Source organism: Ostrea edulis, chromosome 2, assembly GCF_947568905.1.
Source record: "Ostrea edulis chromosome 2, xbOstEdul1.1, whole genome shotgun sequence".
In the NCBI taxonomy this organism is placed as follows: Eukaryota; Metazoa; Mollusca; class Bivalvia; order Ostreida; family Ostreidae; genus Ostrea; species Ostrea edulis.
The window spans coordinates 76,433,660-76,448,895 of NC_079165.1; the positions used below are offsets into that span (position 1 = coordinate 76,433,660).

Below are 15,236 nucleotides of genomic sequence, written 5' to 3' on the forward strand. Positions count from 1 at the left end.
GCATCTAAATACAATACTTCTTGTGTCACCGAGAGGTGTGAAATCTTCTTAACTGATGAATTAACATGCATTTTTTGCAACTGAAGTCAATAGCTTATTTCATTTACGCATCATTATCGTTTTTCAAGAATTTTGAAAAATGAGTAAATGTTGATAAAGGTATTGGTGAGTATGCAAACGATAACTTTGGATAGACGATAGCATTTCACTGGATAATTTATGCCTATCAGGGGTGTAGGACAAGGGGACGGGGGCACGTGCTCCCTCAGTTTTGGAAGATGGGTGGGGGGGGGGGCACAAGTGGGTTTGTGCCCCTCACTTTTTTAATACAAAATTAACATAGATTGATCAGATGAGAATATACCACGGTTAAAAAAATACTCAATTCTAACATGCAGGTTCTCAGCACTCAAAGCATTATTTCTTGCATGTACATAACCTAGTATCTCCGTACTACATTTCTTTTGACCGAGTTACGTTTTAAACCGACATAAAATTGTTAGTTACAAGAAAAATGTTCTCACGGTGAAAATAGTTATATCTCATTTATATTAGAAGGGGGTCCCCCCATTGCAATGTTCAAAAGTGCAGTATGTCGTACACAGTACAGGGGAGTAGGGGAAGATACAGCCGGGGCACATACCCCCACACTTTTCAAAGGGGAAGAATGAAAATTCACACATTCATAGAACAAATGTTTTTACATAAAATATTGTGTTGCTTTCGGATTTCTTATAAATAATTTGAAGGGGAGCGACATTGTCCACGCATTTTTTAATGACCCTCGTACATTTACAAATTGTAGAGTACAAAAATCAAAACGAGAATATCTCGCCTGAAATGAAGCAAGATATGTATGATGAAGTACACAAAGAAAGTATGCATGTGCGAAATTCTAACTTGAACTGTTACCTATAATTTCAAAATAACCTAAAAAGGTAATCAAAAGTCTTCATGAGTCAACACCTCTTTGAGGCACCTATCAAATAGACCGTAATATGATTTCCTTTATAGTTATGGAATTTGATATTGCACTTTTGACATATACATTCAAGACTATAAAGTGCAATATATGTACACGCGTGTGTGTGTGTGTGTGTGTGAGAGAGAGAGAGAGAGAGAGAGAGAGAGAGAGATACAGGACCTCGGTTTTTTATGGTCATTCGGAAGGTCTGTACCATTTAGTAGCATATTCTACGACAAGCAAAGAATACTAAAGACTTATTGTTGGTCGGTTCCCAAAAATATTTCATGTCATGCAATGCATAAATACACAAATCCATAGTATCTTCCCATTATGAACCTGTCTCAACCTATTGCATTCATAACACTGTGAACCGCATACAATCCTTAAGGAAAGTAATTGCTTACATTAACTCTCAAAAGTCATAGGCAATATACCCAAAGCAGTGAAATGCTTACACATGAAAATTTGCTAAGTGTTTTAGGTCTGTCAATTACAAATTTTAGTTTCGATTTGCAGTTTTTGCCAAATCTGACTTTGTTAAGAATTTCTAAAGTCAATAATAAAGAACAAAAGTGAAAAAGAGGTAATTTTTGACATTTCCTGAGGAATGTTCCCGGAATTATTCATTTCGTTGGTTTCATTTGAAAATACACCTGTTGTTGATACATAGTTACGTATTCCTCTGTCTGCTCCTCTATGTCTCAAATTTCCTTTTAATTAGTGAATTGCACCCAAACTCTTGGATTTTTTGCAAATAACGTCATCGACAAACGAGTACCCCCCCCCCTTGCTCATAGACACATATAAGGTGGAACGTGATAAAGGCCTTTGAGGAAGTTACAAAACTATATACTTAAATTATAAAACAAATATGTAGACGGATTTCTTCATGGAATTACGTTCAAAATGTGATTTTAAAATGTTCCCTTCAATATTTATCATAATCGACCCATACAATGGTCCACGAAGCAAATATGTCAAATCAATAAATGTTTTATCGTTGAGCATGACATTATGAAGTGCGATTGCTCTGCAGAACAATTCCCTATCATGCGTGTTAAGTGCATCGTAGAATAAACCATCAGAGCAATTGCACTTCATTCTTCATTTCTTATATGATAGACATTTTTCAGTATATCTCCCATATGTATAAACCGCTAAGAATAGTCTCGTAGAAAATCCAAAACAGGCTACATGTAGCTCTATGCTATGCATGTATATTCATAACAACATTAACAATTCAAGTCTGATGAGAAATGTTCTTGACGAGTATTTGTCTGCATTCTTAAGCAAAGTCTTGACGAGTATTTGTCTGCATTCTTATGCAAAGTCTGACATTTGATATACTCCATATTCTTTGTAAAATATTTATAGCTACATTGACTATATGCAATTCTGAATGGGTTAGCATAACACTCTAACCTTAATAACACATGGGGACAAGGATTTCACAATGATGGTAGTAGCTACTCTGTGTAAACATATCAAATCAATTACGCACTCTGTTTTCATGTTATGGTCCTTAGTGTAGAATAAACTAATGCATGTTTACAAATGTAACTATAGAGCCCCCTTCCACGCCTCAACCCATATTCCCTTTATGGCAAGACGATTCCATGTATCTCGATATAATTATGCATGTATTTACTCGTAATAACGAATATAACTCGTTGTGACTAGACACTTATTTGGTACGAGTCACTATTTTGTTAAAAGCAGTAAATTTTCATTTTTTGAAACAAAATTACAATTCTTAATATGTTTAATCTGGTTCGTTTCATATGAATGATATATTTACTTATAATATGACAATGTTGGACTGCCTCCCTTACGCATTACCAGATAAATAATCCTTAATAACATTTACAAGGGGGTCATTATTCCATGGGAGTCAAAATTTGCCTCTACACCCCGATGTAGAGGCAAATTTTGACTCCCATAGAATAATGACCGGGGGTCATTTTTCGACGTCGAGATACATGCAATCGTCTTGCCATAAAGGGAATATGGTTTCAGGCGTGGAAGGGGGCTCTATAGTTACATTTGTAAACGTGCATTAGTTTATTCTACACTAAGGACCATAACATGAAAACAGAGTGCGTAATTGATTTGATATGTTTACACAGAGTAGCTACTACCATCATTGTGGAATCCTTGTCCCCGTGTGTTATTAAGGTTAGAGTGTTAACTAATTCAGAATTGCATATAGTCAATGTAGCTATAAATATTTTACAAAGAATATGGAGTATATCAAACGTCAGACTTTGCATAAGAATGCAGACAAATACTCGTCAAGACTTTGCTTAAGAATGCAGACAAATACTCGTCAAGAACATTTCTCATCAGACTTGAATTGTTAATGTTGTTATGAATATACATAGCTTGTAGGAGTTATGAGATTGATCACTGTTCGTTATCTTCACCTTGCATAGAGCTACATGTAGCCTGTTTTGGATTTTCTCCGAGACTATTCTTAGCGGTTTATACATATGGAAGATCTACTGATCCTATCTCATTCACACTAGCTTGGCTGATGTGATTGTGGATATATGGCACATCTTATGATACCATTATGGCATGAAATTATGTAATGTTATTTGTAATAAATATATAATATACAGTATAGTAGGTTATCATATGATTTTGTATCATACAATATCGTATCATAATACATTGTAAACATATATTCGATGTTATATTGATACATATGATGTTATTCCATTTAATCATATTATGATATTGAATCATATGCTGTGATATAGTACTATGATATGAATCGAAAAGCTAAATGTTTATCAGATAAGAAATGAAGAATGAAGTGCAATAGCCGTGTTTCGAGTTCCTCCGGAACACGGTTTTTATTCTGTGTTTAGTCACGCCGCTTCAAAAATGTTCAGCAGGGTTACTTCCGGTTTCTCGTTGTTTACCAACACTTCACATATTAAATGTATTTGTTTGGGATGTATGGGGATACGTATTTGTTTGTCAACGTTTGATAAGCTACCATTGGTCAAATTCAACGGAAGACTTAGACAAGACGACGATGCTGCAGTGTAACTTGCAGATCTATGCAGAAGGCCTGTCTAGGACCCCTAGGCTCTATCTAGTACATTAGTAGCCATAGTGGACATGAAAACAACGTATTAGACTCGGCGAAACCTACCAAATAGGTAAATCAAAATAGTTACTATTTTTTGTAGAACGTTGTATATGATTAAACAAAACACAATGTCTTAAAGTGAATCATAAAGCCGACATCGTGCCCAGTACTGACTTCTGTGGAAATGAGGGGTTGGGCAATTTATACAATGTATTCGTTCATTCCTAGTGCGGGTGTAAAATCTCGCAAATATTTCGCTGCATTTTTCTGAGTGCAAAACTAGACCCGAACAGCTTTTTGTTTTGTTTTTTTCTAAAACAAATTTAACAATGTCATAATTTGTGGAAAGCCTTTTGAATTTTACTGATTTTGATTTTCTGTAACAATTAAAAAAAAATTGTTTTCATATATGATGTAAAAGAAACCAAATATAAATAACCCCTTCGTTTCCACAGATATTAGGCTATGTAAACTTGAATTGCCTAATATCCATTATTTTGTTGATCCTCATTCATAATTAAATCATTTCATGCTGATTTGAGAAACCCTTTCTAAGGTGTAGTAAGACATTTTTGAAAAGAAACATTTGTGAATCAAAATTATATTTCTGAGGAATGTAGTTTATAATATATTATTTAATTTTTTTTGCAAGTACAACATGTACATGGATGGAATTTTATCATTCACTGAAATTGGATTTTTACACTTTTCAAAGTTAATTTCATAAAAGATTTGAAATAGCTAAATCAAGCTCTATAGCTTAATATAGAGATTGTATTGGGGCTGTTCATGTACCTAAAGATTTCACAAAATAAGTGAAGCAATTTTGAACTTAAAATATTTTGTTCTATACATGCATGCTTGTAAAACCAGATATATATCTTGCAGGTGATGTGATGGTGTACATATATGACCTGCTTTGGTCTGAATGGTTTGATATTAAACTATGGACAGGACAGTGGTATCATCTGTGAATGACTGACCATGCTGATTATGTCAAAGCTATTGAATATTTCTACATAAGTGATCATCATACTCATCAAAGACACTACTGAATGCGATATATGCGACAAAAAATGACCAAGATAAAAGAAAAATATTATATGGGTGAGAATAATTTAATCATATTTACTAAGTTATAAATGATATCCTCCCTAATTTAAACATTGATATTTGAAAATTATTATTTATCACCTAATACTTGCGCCACAAGTCTTTCATTTATAAGTGACTCATTTAATAAGAAGAATCTTTAGTATGAAAGTAACTCTAGTAGATACATGCATTTCAATGAGTTTTCATAATTCCAATGCCATGAGTAGTTGTGATCATTGCTCAAATTGTTATCATTGAACAAAATATATCTGCTCATGATTAAGGTATATTCCTGTTAGTGGCATCATTTCCATTCTGTGCACAAAGATGTAGCAGTTCAGAGAAAATCCATTATATGCATCAAAAGTTTGGGAAAAGTTAATTGACTTGTATATATTTAAAATTGAAAAAAAAATTAATGCTGTTTAATGCCATATATTGCAGAGAGAAAAAAAGAGTATCTAAGACCATTTGTGTTCATTCAAATATTATATTGGTAGATCTTGTTTGAGTCTGCTTTATACATGACACATGCTTAGTGCCCAGGTGGGCTCTTGTGATGATATATGCACATTTTCGGATTCATGTCAAAACAATGAATGCAAGCAAACCCCCACGAGTACAATGTATTAGGGAAATTAGATACATGTAAAATAAATATAGTAAACTTTATTGATAAAAGTTATGAAAATTCATAGATTCAGTTTTAATATGAATGACTACATTTGATGTATTCCTGAATAAGTTCAAGAAATATATATGCAGTTAACAATATTTTTCTAACAAATACATTAATTATCATTTTTGCATTTTCACAACTTTGCTTCTTGAATTGACAATAATTTATCGTCAATGTTGTGGTATCCTTCCTCTTTTTTACGGGAATATAAGAAGTAGATCATCCATTTTCTTTGCCTTTCCCTCGAGGTCTTCAGACAGTGTCTCTATACATCATTAACCATGTTGATTAGCTCTCATGATGTCATGCCATTACTGCCAGATTACCTATAATACTGCCAGACTATCTATAATAATACCAAAAATATCAGAATTAAAATTTCAAATACACAAGATTTGAAGCCGTAAAAGAAAAGAATTGCAGGTGTATAATACACAAAAGGATATTGATTCTTACCAGGCTGAAATGAATTAATAGTTGAACTTTCCTTCAGCTGTTTTACTGCATACCAGTCAATAATTCCAGTCAACATACGGAGTACAGTCATTGTTATCAACCTGTGTATATATGTTGAATATATTATGAAGAAAGAAAATCATGCTCATTTTTCTTACTAAATGAGAAGTGGGAGAGCACATAAATATGAGTGGAAGTGTACATACATGTACATGTAATTTCTGATGTATACAAAGCACACTGCTTGGTCAAGTTGGAGCAAAGATAAATGAGAGTTCTTTGATATGAATTGAAATTTATTTGGAAGTAAATGAACTATCTGTATGGAGCTTAGATGAATGATTATTGCAAATCCTAATCTAGATTTGTAAGAATAGATCTCCCGATATTATAATTATATGCCCCCCCCCCCCCCCCAAATTGCCTATGAGCCTAAACCATGAGTTCGAAGTGTAAATTCTCTGATATATGATAATCTACTATCGATTTAGTGCCACATGATCACCATTGTAAAATGCATACATTGCTCAAATCTATGTGGATAAGGGTATCAACTAGGCCTATTTTAATGTCGCGCAGTATCAATTTGTAAAGGGCAGTACAAACCTCTTGGTTTTCTTAAAACTTGGATCACTGTTTGTTATCTTCGCCTTTCATATGGTGAAATGGCTAGAACAGGGATGCTTCTGTGTTGGATCAGCTTTTATGGTATGTAGTAATCGCTCTAATTTTCTGCACTGTTCTGCTACTCGTGGTTTTCTAAACAAATGACGCCATCGTTTCCTCTGCGTGAACATTTTTTTTCCAGGGTTGGGAAAGGGTGAACTTTAACATCATCCAAAGTAGATATACACCCCTTTCTCTCCATTATCTGAATTGAGACCTTTCGTGCCACAAAATGCATATTTTGTTAAAGACAATTTTGTTACCAGAGTAAACAATATCAACCGGAAGTACCCCTGCTGAACATTTTGTTCATGTCACGTGATTGGCGTGGCTAAATGTGAAAATCCCGGGTGTTCCGGATGAACTCGAAACGTGCCTATCGCTCTGATGGTATATTCTACGATGCACTTAACACGCATGATAGGGAGTTTTTTCTGCAGAGCAATCGCACTCCATAATGTCATACTCAACGATAAAACATTTATTGATTTGATATATTTGCTTCGTGGATCATTGTATGGGTCGGTTATGATAAATATAATATTGAAGGGAACATTTTAAAATCTCATTTTGAATATAATTCCATGAAGAAATCCGTCTACATATTTGTTATATAACTTAAGTATATAGTTTTGTAATTTCCTCAAAGGCCTCTATCACGTTCAACCTTATATTTGTCTATGAGCAGGGGAGTACTCGTTTGTCGATGACGTTATTTGTAAAAAATCCAAGAGTTTGGGTGCAATTCACTAATTAAAAGGAAATTTGAAATATAGAGGAGCAGACAGAGGAATACGTACATATAACTATGTATCAACAACAGGTGTATTTTCAAATGAAACCAACGAAATGAATAATTCCGGGAGCATTCCTCATGAAATATCAAAATTTACTTCTTTTTTCACTTTTGTTCTTTATTATTGACTTAAGAAATTCTTAACAAAGTCAGATTTGGAAAAAACTGCAAATCGAAACTAAATGTTGTAATTAACAGACCTAAAACACTTTGCAAATTTTCATGTGTAAGCATTCCACTGCTTAAGGTATATTACCTATGACTTCTGAGAGTTATAGAATCTGCTCCTTTGTTTTTATGTTGTAGAGACAATATGAATACAAAGGAGCGAATCGGGGATCTTATTCTAATCAGATTGTAAAGAAGCCTTACTTAAGGTAGCTCCATCCTCATGTGACTTATCAATTTGAATGGTTAACAGTGGAAAAACTTTATTAATTTCCATTCAGTATAGTTTAATTTAATTAATAACCAAAGAAAATGTATATGTTGCCACCTTTTTAAAGATGTCGGACATACAAAAACAGAAGTATATATCAACATCAGAAAATCACACATTTTCGTTAAACAGAATAATAGAAATAGATAAAAACTTGTTGAAATGACAAAATTTAAAAATCAACAGTTTTAAAAAAACTGCTAATTCATAAATATGTATAGATTAATCATGGATATTAGGGAAACCAATGTATAATATACATCCAGTTGAGGAAATTCCAGCTCAGGAGTTATTGCCCTTGACAACATTTTTAAAATCATGAATAATTGATTATCTATGGAAAATATAAACTTTTTCAGTATTAATAGTTTACCAGATTTTTTATTATATCCAGTGAATAATATTACTCAGAAAGATATATTTCTATCATGCGCAAAGTTTAATTTATTAAGATTTTTGCAAAAACCTATGACGTCACATGAGGATCGATCAACCTTAAGGGGAACACAACCATACTTCTTCCCCCTTTGAAAAGCGTGGGGACATGTGCCCCGGCTGTATCTTCCCCTACTCCCCTGTACTGTGTACGACATACTGCACTTTTGAACATTGCAATGGGGGGACTCCCTTCTAATATAAATGAGATATAACTATTTTCACCGTGAGAACATTTTTCTTGTAACTAACAATTTTATGACGGTTTAAAACGTAATCGGTCAAAACAAAATGTAGTACGGAGAGAATAGGTTATGTAATTGCAAGAAATAATGTTTTGAGTGCTGAGAACTTGCATATTAGAATTGAGTATTTTTTTAACCGTGGTATATTCTCATCTGACCAATCTATGTTAATTTTGTATTAAAAAAGTGAGGGGGAACAAACCCACTTGGTGCCCCCCTCCCCCATCTTCCAAAACTGAGGCGGCACGTGTCCCCGTCCCCTTGTCCTACACCCCTGATAGGCATAAATTATCCAGTGAAATGTATAGTCTACCCAAAGTTATCGTTCGCATACTCACTAATACCTCTATCAACACTTACTCATTTTTCAAAATTCTTGAAAAACGATAATGATGCATAAATGAAATAAGCTATTGACTTCAGTTGCAAAAAATGTATGTGAATTCATCAGTTTTAAGAAGATTTCACGCCTCTCTTTGACACAAGAAGTATTGAATTTAAACGCAGCTCTTTTTTATGTGTGTGTTTGATTACACACGATGTATACAAGTAAATAGATAGCATAAATACATTGGTAAATTCAAAGGGAAGTGTGGAGGTTTTATAGGTTGTACATGTACCTCTGCCTATCGTTACAAAATGTTGCTTAATGAGGTTAAAATAACACATTTTGAGAATGGAACTCCCCTTTTGAAAACTAAAATTTATGGTAGAACCCCTTTTTGAAAATTCCCTGGGCCCGTCCCTGAAATATGCGGGGTTTTTCCAGTTGCAATTGGTCATGGAACCTACAGTGGGTTTTCCTCAAATTTAATGAACTAGTTCTTACTTTTATTATATTAACCGTGAAAAAAAAAATTACACATGGAATAAATTTGATAAGAGGAGCAGCAGGAACGATAACTCTGGGTAAATAATGACCTGAAAACCCGTATCAACTCCTTTAAAATAAACAATCTGCTAAGAAAGGGAGGAGGGGGTCATTTTTCTACGGTGGTCATTATTTTTCAGGTATGACACGCAAAATAATGACCCCTGGGTCTTCTTTCTACAAAATTATCCAATTTTTCTACGGCTAGGGGGTCATTTTTTCGACGTCGAAAAATGACCCCGGTCATTATTCTATGGGAGTCAAAATTTGCCTCTACATCGGCTACTCATTAGGGGAGACCAGTATAACAAGTATGACGTCAAGAAAAGAATCCCTACCGACCATAGAATTTGCGAAATGCTGACTGTAAACGAAACTTACAATTTAAACCCCTGTAAATTCAACTTATTTGTTAGCCTGCCTCGATTAAAAAAAATCAAACCCTGTACATAGAATATGCTCTCGCATATCGATTAAGTGCAGATTGTTCTTCGACCCATCGAGGATGTTTTACTCATATTGAGACGTCACCAGTTGTAGGTGACCACAAATTTTGACCTTTGTTCAGTGCTCAGGGCCGTAGCAGTGATGGTTCTTTAATGTGACGTATCAGTGTCTGTCACGACACTGGACGTCTATCTTTAAGGTAATTTGAAAAAGACCCTTGATTCTCACTTCTAAATGGTGAGAGTGTTTTGCAAGAGCAATTAATACCTAATGTTTACGTCGTAAGTTTGACACGGGTAAGAAGATGAAGTAAGTTATATCTTTTAAGTGATTTTGACTTTTAGGAATGACCTTTTTCCGAAAATTCGCACGATGACCAATAACTCTTAAAATATTATTGATGATTTGTTCCCGCATATAAGGTATATATTCTTAGTGGCCTTGACATTTATGAAATGTCCTTAAGTGACCTTTGTCCAAATGATCAATAACTGCTGAAATATCATTGAAATAGGGGTTTTTTTTCATATAAGGTATATGCCCTGAGGGACCTTGATCTTTACAAAATGACCCTTAGTAACCTTTGTCCGATAGTCATTCGCACACTTATTACTAACTGTTGGAATTTTGTTGAAATTAAGTTTCTTTCATATATAAAGTAATTATATGTTCTGAGTGATCCTCACCTTTACAAAGATCTTGAGTGACCTTTGTCTGAAAGTCATTGGCCTATTACTTATGATCAATACCTGTTTAAAAAATTCGAAATAAGGACCTTTTATATGTCCTGAGTGACCTTGACGTTTCTAAAATGACCTTGTGATAATGGTCCAGATGTCCTTGTCTCAATGAATATTTGTGATCAATATTCTGATGAAAGAGATTTAGAATATATGAGCTTGAAAGGACAGAGAAATACAACAACTATATACATGTATGCTCCTCCGAAATTTTTCGAGGAGCATAGAATTAAAGTTTTGCTACTATGGTCGTATTCCATTTGTATTTTATCTACAATGTCACTGGTCTAACGACAATTGATGGTAGCTTACACTTAGCTGACTAGGGACTCAAAACTAGAACTTTTTTGATAGAAAATGTATATTTGTGGCAATTCTTGCTGTAAAATGGACATTGTGCAATACAAATTTTATGAAATAACACAAGTGGCACCCGTAATCAAATCCCCCATTCACATACTAATATCAGCTTTACAGACGACAATTCCTCTTTCGCGATACTTAAAGATATATGGTCCGAATCTCAACAAAATTTTTCGACGTTGTAAAACGATAAACATATCATTGCAGGTACATACTTATGAGGCTGTGCGACATGGCGTACATTATTTCACATGTTTTAACCAAAATTATTTGATTCTAAATCAATAGTTGTCACTCGGCCATTTTAAATAAGTACAGTTTCCAATATTCATTTCGATGATATACATTTGAACAACTACCTTTTCACACAGGTCATTGCGTTGTTGTTGATGATTTCTTTTCACTTGTTGTTGTTTACTTATTTTTTAACATATCTAATTTTAAAAATTATCACCTTCGTAGAGACGTTTTTAGAAGAAATGTTGAAAAATTCATAATTAGCCGTCGTTAATTTTAAACATGTTCTTATATAATAATATATACATGTGTATGTATGTGAATATATATGTATATCTTTGCATACCCGCCCCTTTTCCCTCTTTTACTACATGTACCTCTTCCACACCATGAATATTGACCCCCATAATTGTTTTAAATACCACTTTGTTGTAAATTGTATATGATCACGGAACCTATCATTTTATTTTTATCTTTGATTGTACGTATCATTATGAGTATATTGTTTGTATTTCAGAAGGCCCAGGGGAATGATAGTACCATGTCCTTATCGGGCTACCTTCTCTAAATAAAGCATTATTGTATATCATTATTATTATTATCATTTATTCATTACAATTAACCGGTCGCAGTAGCCCAGTGGTAGAGCGTTCACTTCGTAACCGGGAGGTCGTAAGTCCAAGCCCCACTCGTGTTATGGCGGCTAAGATGTTAACAAAACTTACAATGTGTTCGGCATTTTGAAGTGAGAATCATGGGTATTTCAGATATGACCTTGAAAGCGGGGGCCTTGTGTCACGATAGGCGTTGGCACGTTAAAGAATACACACTGCTACAACCTATCGCGCTAAAAGGCCGGTAGCACCCTAGAGAACTTTTCACCCCTACAGCAATTCAGCTCATATAGCAGGTTCAAGCTTTAACGTGGGCCTTGGAAAAGGTCGATCTCTTTAACGTGGCGGTTTCTGCGTATTCTATATAGCAGTTGAGTGAACTTTTTACATCCAAAGAAACATATACATACTTGCACATGTCCACAATCGGGAAATCAAACAATCGGAGAGGATAGTAGAGTCAACTGATTTGTATAAGCGTCAAATCGAAGGGAACCGAACATATTGAGCATTGCCACATTCAATGTTAGAGTGGCTGCATTCATTGTCCACTTTAATGGTAAAACCAAAAAATGTGTTTCCGAGCTCGACAATAAATTCATTTTATTTTAATGTGAAAACAACCAGTCATGCAGTTCAAATTTTCCGAACTCTCAGTTGAAAATTAAATCAAATCTTGAAGAAAAAATGAAACAAATGTTTTGTTGTGTGTTTGCAAGAAAATTATGTTCTAAAAAAGCTTGAAAATTGCCACGACAAAGTTCTTTCGAAGCAAGAGTCAGCTGGTTGACATAGATTACGTGTACCTCGTGTGTCACAATAGAAATTAGAAAATAGGTACATGTAGTGAATAAAATGTCGTTTGAGTTTTCCTTTCCTAAATAGAAAGATTAAATAATTGTATTGCCTTTTAAATTATCTACGATGAAATAACTTTCCATAATATCTGATTAATCAATATTCATTTAGACTTTTACAGCACACATTGTGTAGAATCAACCATACCCACATTCTATATGGATATTTCTGCCCATTCACGGAATTAAAAAAGTGAACTTCTTGATATTCTGTCTATCATGCTGAATGATATGAAAAGCTTTATAACTGTATACATCGTTTACTGAAAGTTTAGTTTTACTTTAAAGTAATTAATTTATCACATTTTGAAATACAAATTGGAATTATTTTACGAATGAAATAGATGAAAATATATTGTCGCAGTTAACTATCTAACCAGAGACGAGGTCTTCAAATTACAAATACCATCAACTATTAACTTCACAAGAAAGGTTAATGAATACCGATAATCATGGATGGAGACCAAGTAAAGGCGTTGAGCATGGCTAAAGAGGCTATACTTTCATTATAACTGGCCAAGTCAGTGGGGGAGAAACTTCCATATGCACAATCATAATCAGCAAATATTAGCACAAAATGACACTCGTGGTACATTTTTCATCCAATAGTATATACACAAGCACATATATGCGTTTACTAGAACAAGATATAAGCTCACGGCGGGTGTGACCGGCTGACAGGCGATGCTTACTCCTTCCATGCACCTGATCCAGCCTCTGATATATACAGAGATCCGTGTTTGTCCAACTCTTACTTTTGTATTCCTAATGATAGTTATGAGATCGACCACTGTTCGTTATATTCACCTTTTCATATATGTATGTGCAAATTTAAGACCATATGGCTATTTTTGTAGATTGAATAAATTGTAAATACTTCACCGTCAATTGTTGATCCTTATGAAATTATGTACATGGAGGATTTACCTAGATGAAATGTATAGAGCTGAAGGAAATTAATTTCAAGTCTTAAGTAATAGACAATTTTAAAGATACAATGTAAAGGATAAGTATATGCCCGAGGTTTAAGTACAAATTCCTGCACTTTGAGCAATGATAACATTATTCAGTTGAGTAAACCATGTCAATCCCCCACCCCATTTCATAAAAGATGAGTTGTAAAAAACCCTTTTTTTAAAAACATGCATAAATCTAAGAATTGTTAATTATTTGTGAAGTTTTTCAAAAATGTCCCTGTGTTAGAATATTAATATAGTGACATATTTTGACAACATTGAGCAATTGTAAGAGTTTAAAATATGTTGGGATAGTAAAAGGTATTAACTTACTAGTATATAAATGCGTGTAGAAATAAATAATTGCGCTTTGTTATAGAGACACTACTTACGTGTATTTTTAGGGTACTTCTCTCTCTTTTTTTTATTTTAGGAATAATTTTCAATCCCAGAAGCATCTGGTGCAAATCTACATAAATTAAACTCCCATTAGTACTTTCAATACTTTGATTTTACCACTTTGCTCCATTTGTAAGGCACTGAAAGGGTATGTTTAGAATCTAACAAAACTTCATCCTAGGAACTATGAAATTAATTCATCATTGTATTATAAATTCTTTTTAAAACATGTAGTTTTTACATAATATACACACATACCGGTACATATAATATACATTTACTAGTACTTATGGTTTTCCTCTTGGTAATTTTCAATTATGAAAATGATGGGGGGGGGGGGCACAGCTGTGCAATGGACGACATGTGCATTGAAGGATTATTAAGAAACGCTTTGTCCGTTGTATTATTTGGAGACCTACTCTATGTAATGGCCTCGTCTGACATTGTAATGATGTTCACAGATAGAGTCCAGGTTGAGAGTAATTTTAGAGTGATGGTTGAGTGGGGTCTGTCAGCTAACATCCCAGACTGTACTCGTCAATGCTGGTACCGATGGGTTGATCAGTGGGGCATTTGTCGTTATTGGTGAGAGACAATAGAAGTTACACAACTGGCCTAGGAGATGGTTGCTTAATCAAACAAACATCATGCTTGACATTTTTCTAGAAAAAGCTACCGGTGATTCTACAAAACTCTAAAACAGTGATCAGATTTTCATAAAGTTGGGCATTTTTTAAGGAATGGGATTATATATAATTAAAATTAAAATCTGAATTTACCAATATTTGGTATATGAGTAATTATTTTTTCCACGTTATATAGTGATTTGACTTAAATGTTTCCTTTGGTGCAATCCCTCTAGTAGAGAACTAGA

General features: G+C 34.0%; 1 protein-coding gene and 1 long non-coding RNA gene across 14 annotated transcripts in view; both read right to left on the reverse strand.

The window, feature by feature from the left end:
- Positions 1 to 15,236, reverse strand: part of LOC125681396 (hemicentin-1-like) — a 60,249-nt gene that overhangs the window by 43,600 nt on the left and 1,413 nt on the right. The window lies entirely within an intron of this gene.
- Positions 5,470 to 13,389, reverse strand: LOC130051594 (uncharacterized). The gene is made up of 3 exons (XR_008799852.1): positions 6,904 to 13,389; positions 6,298 to 6,398; positions 5,470 to 6,187 (listed from the first exon to the last, which is right to left on the reverse strand). It is a non-coding gene; the product is annotated as an uncharacterized LOC130051594 (long non-coding RNA).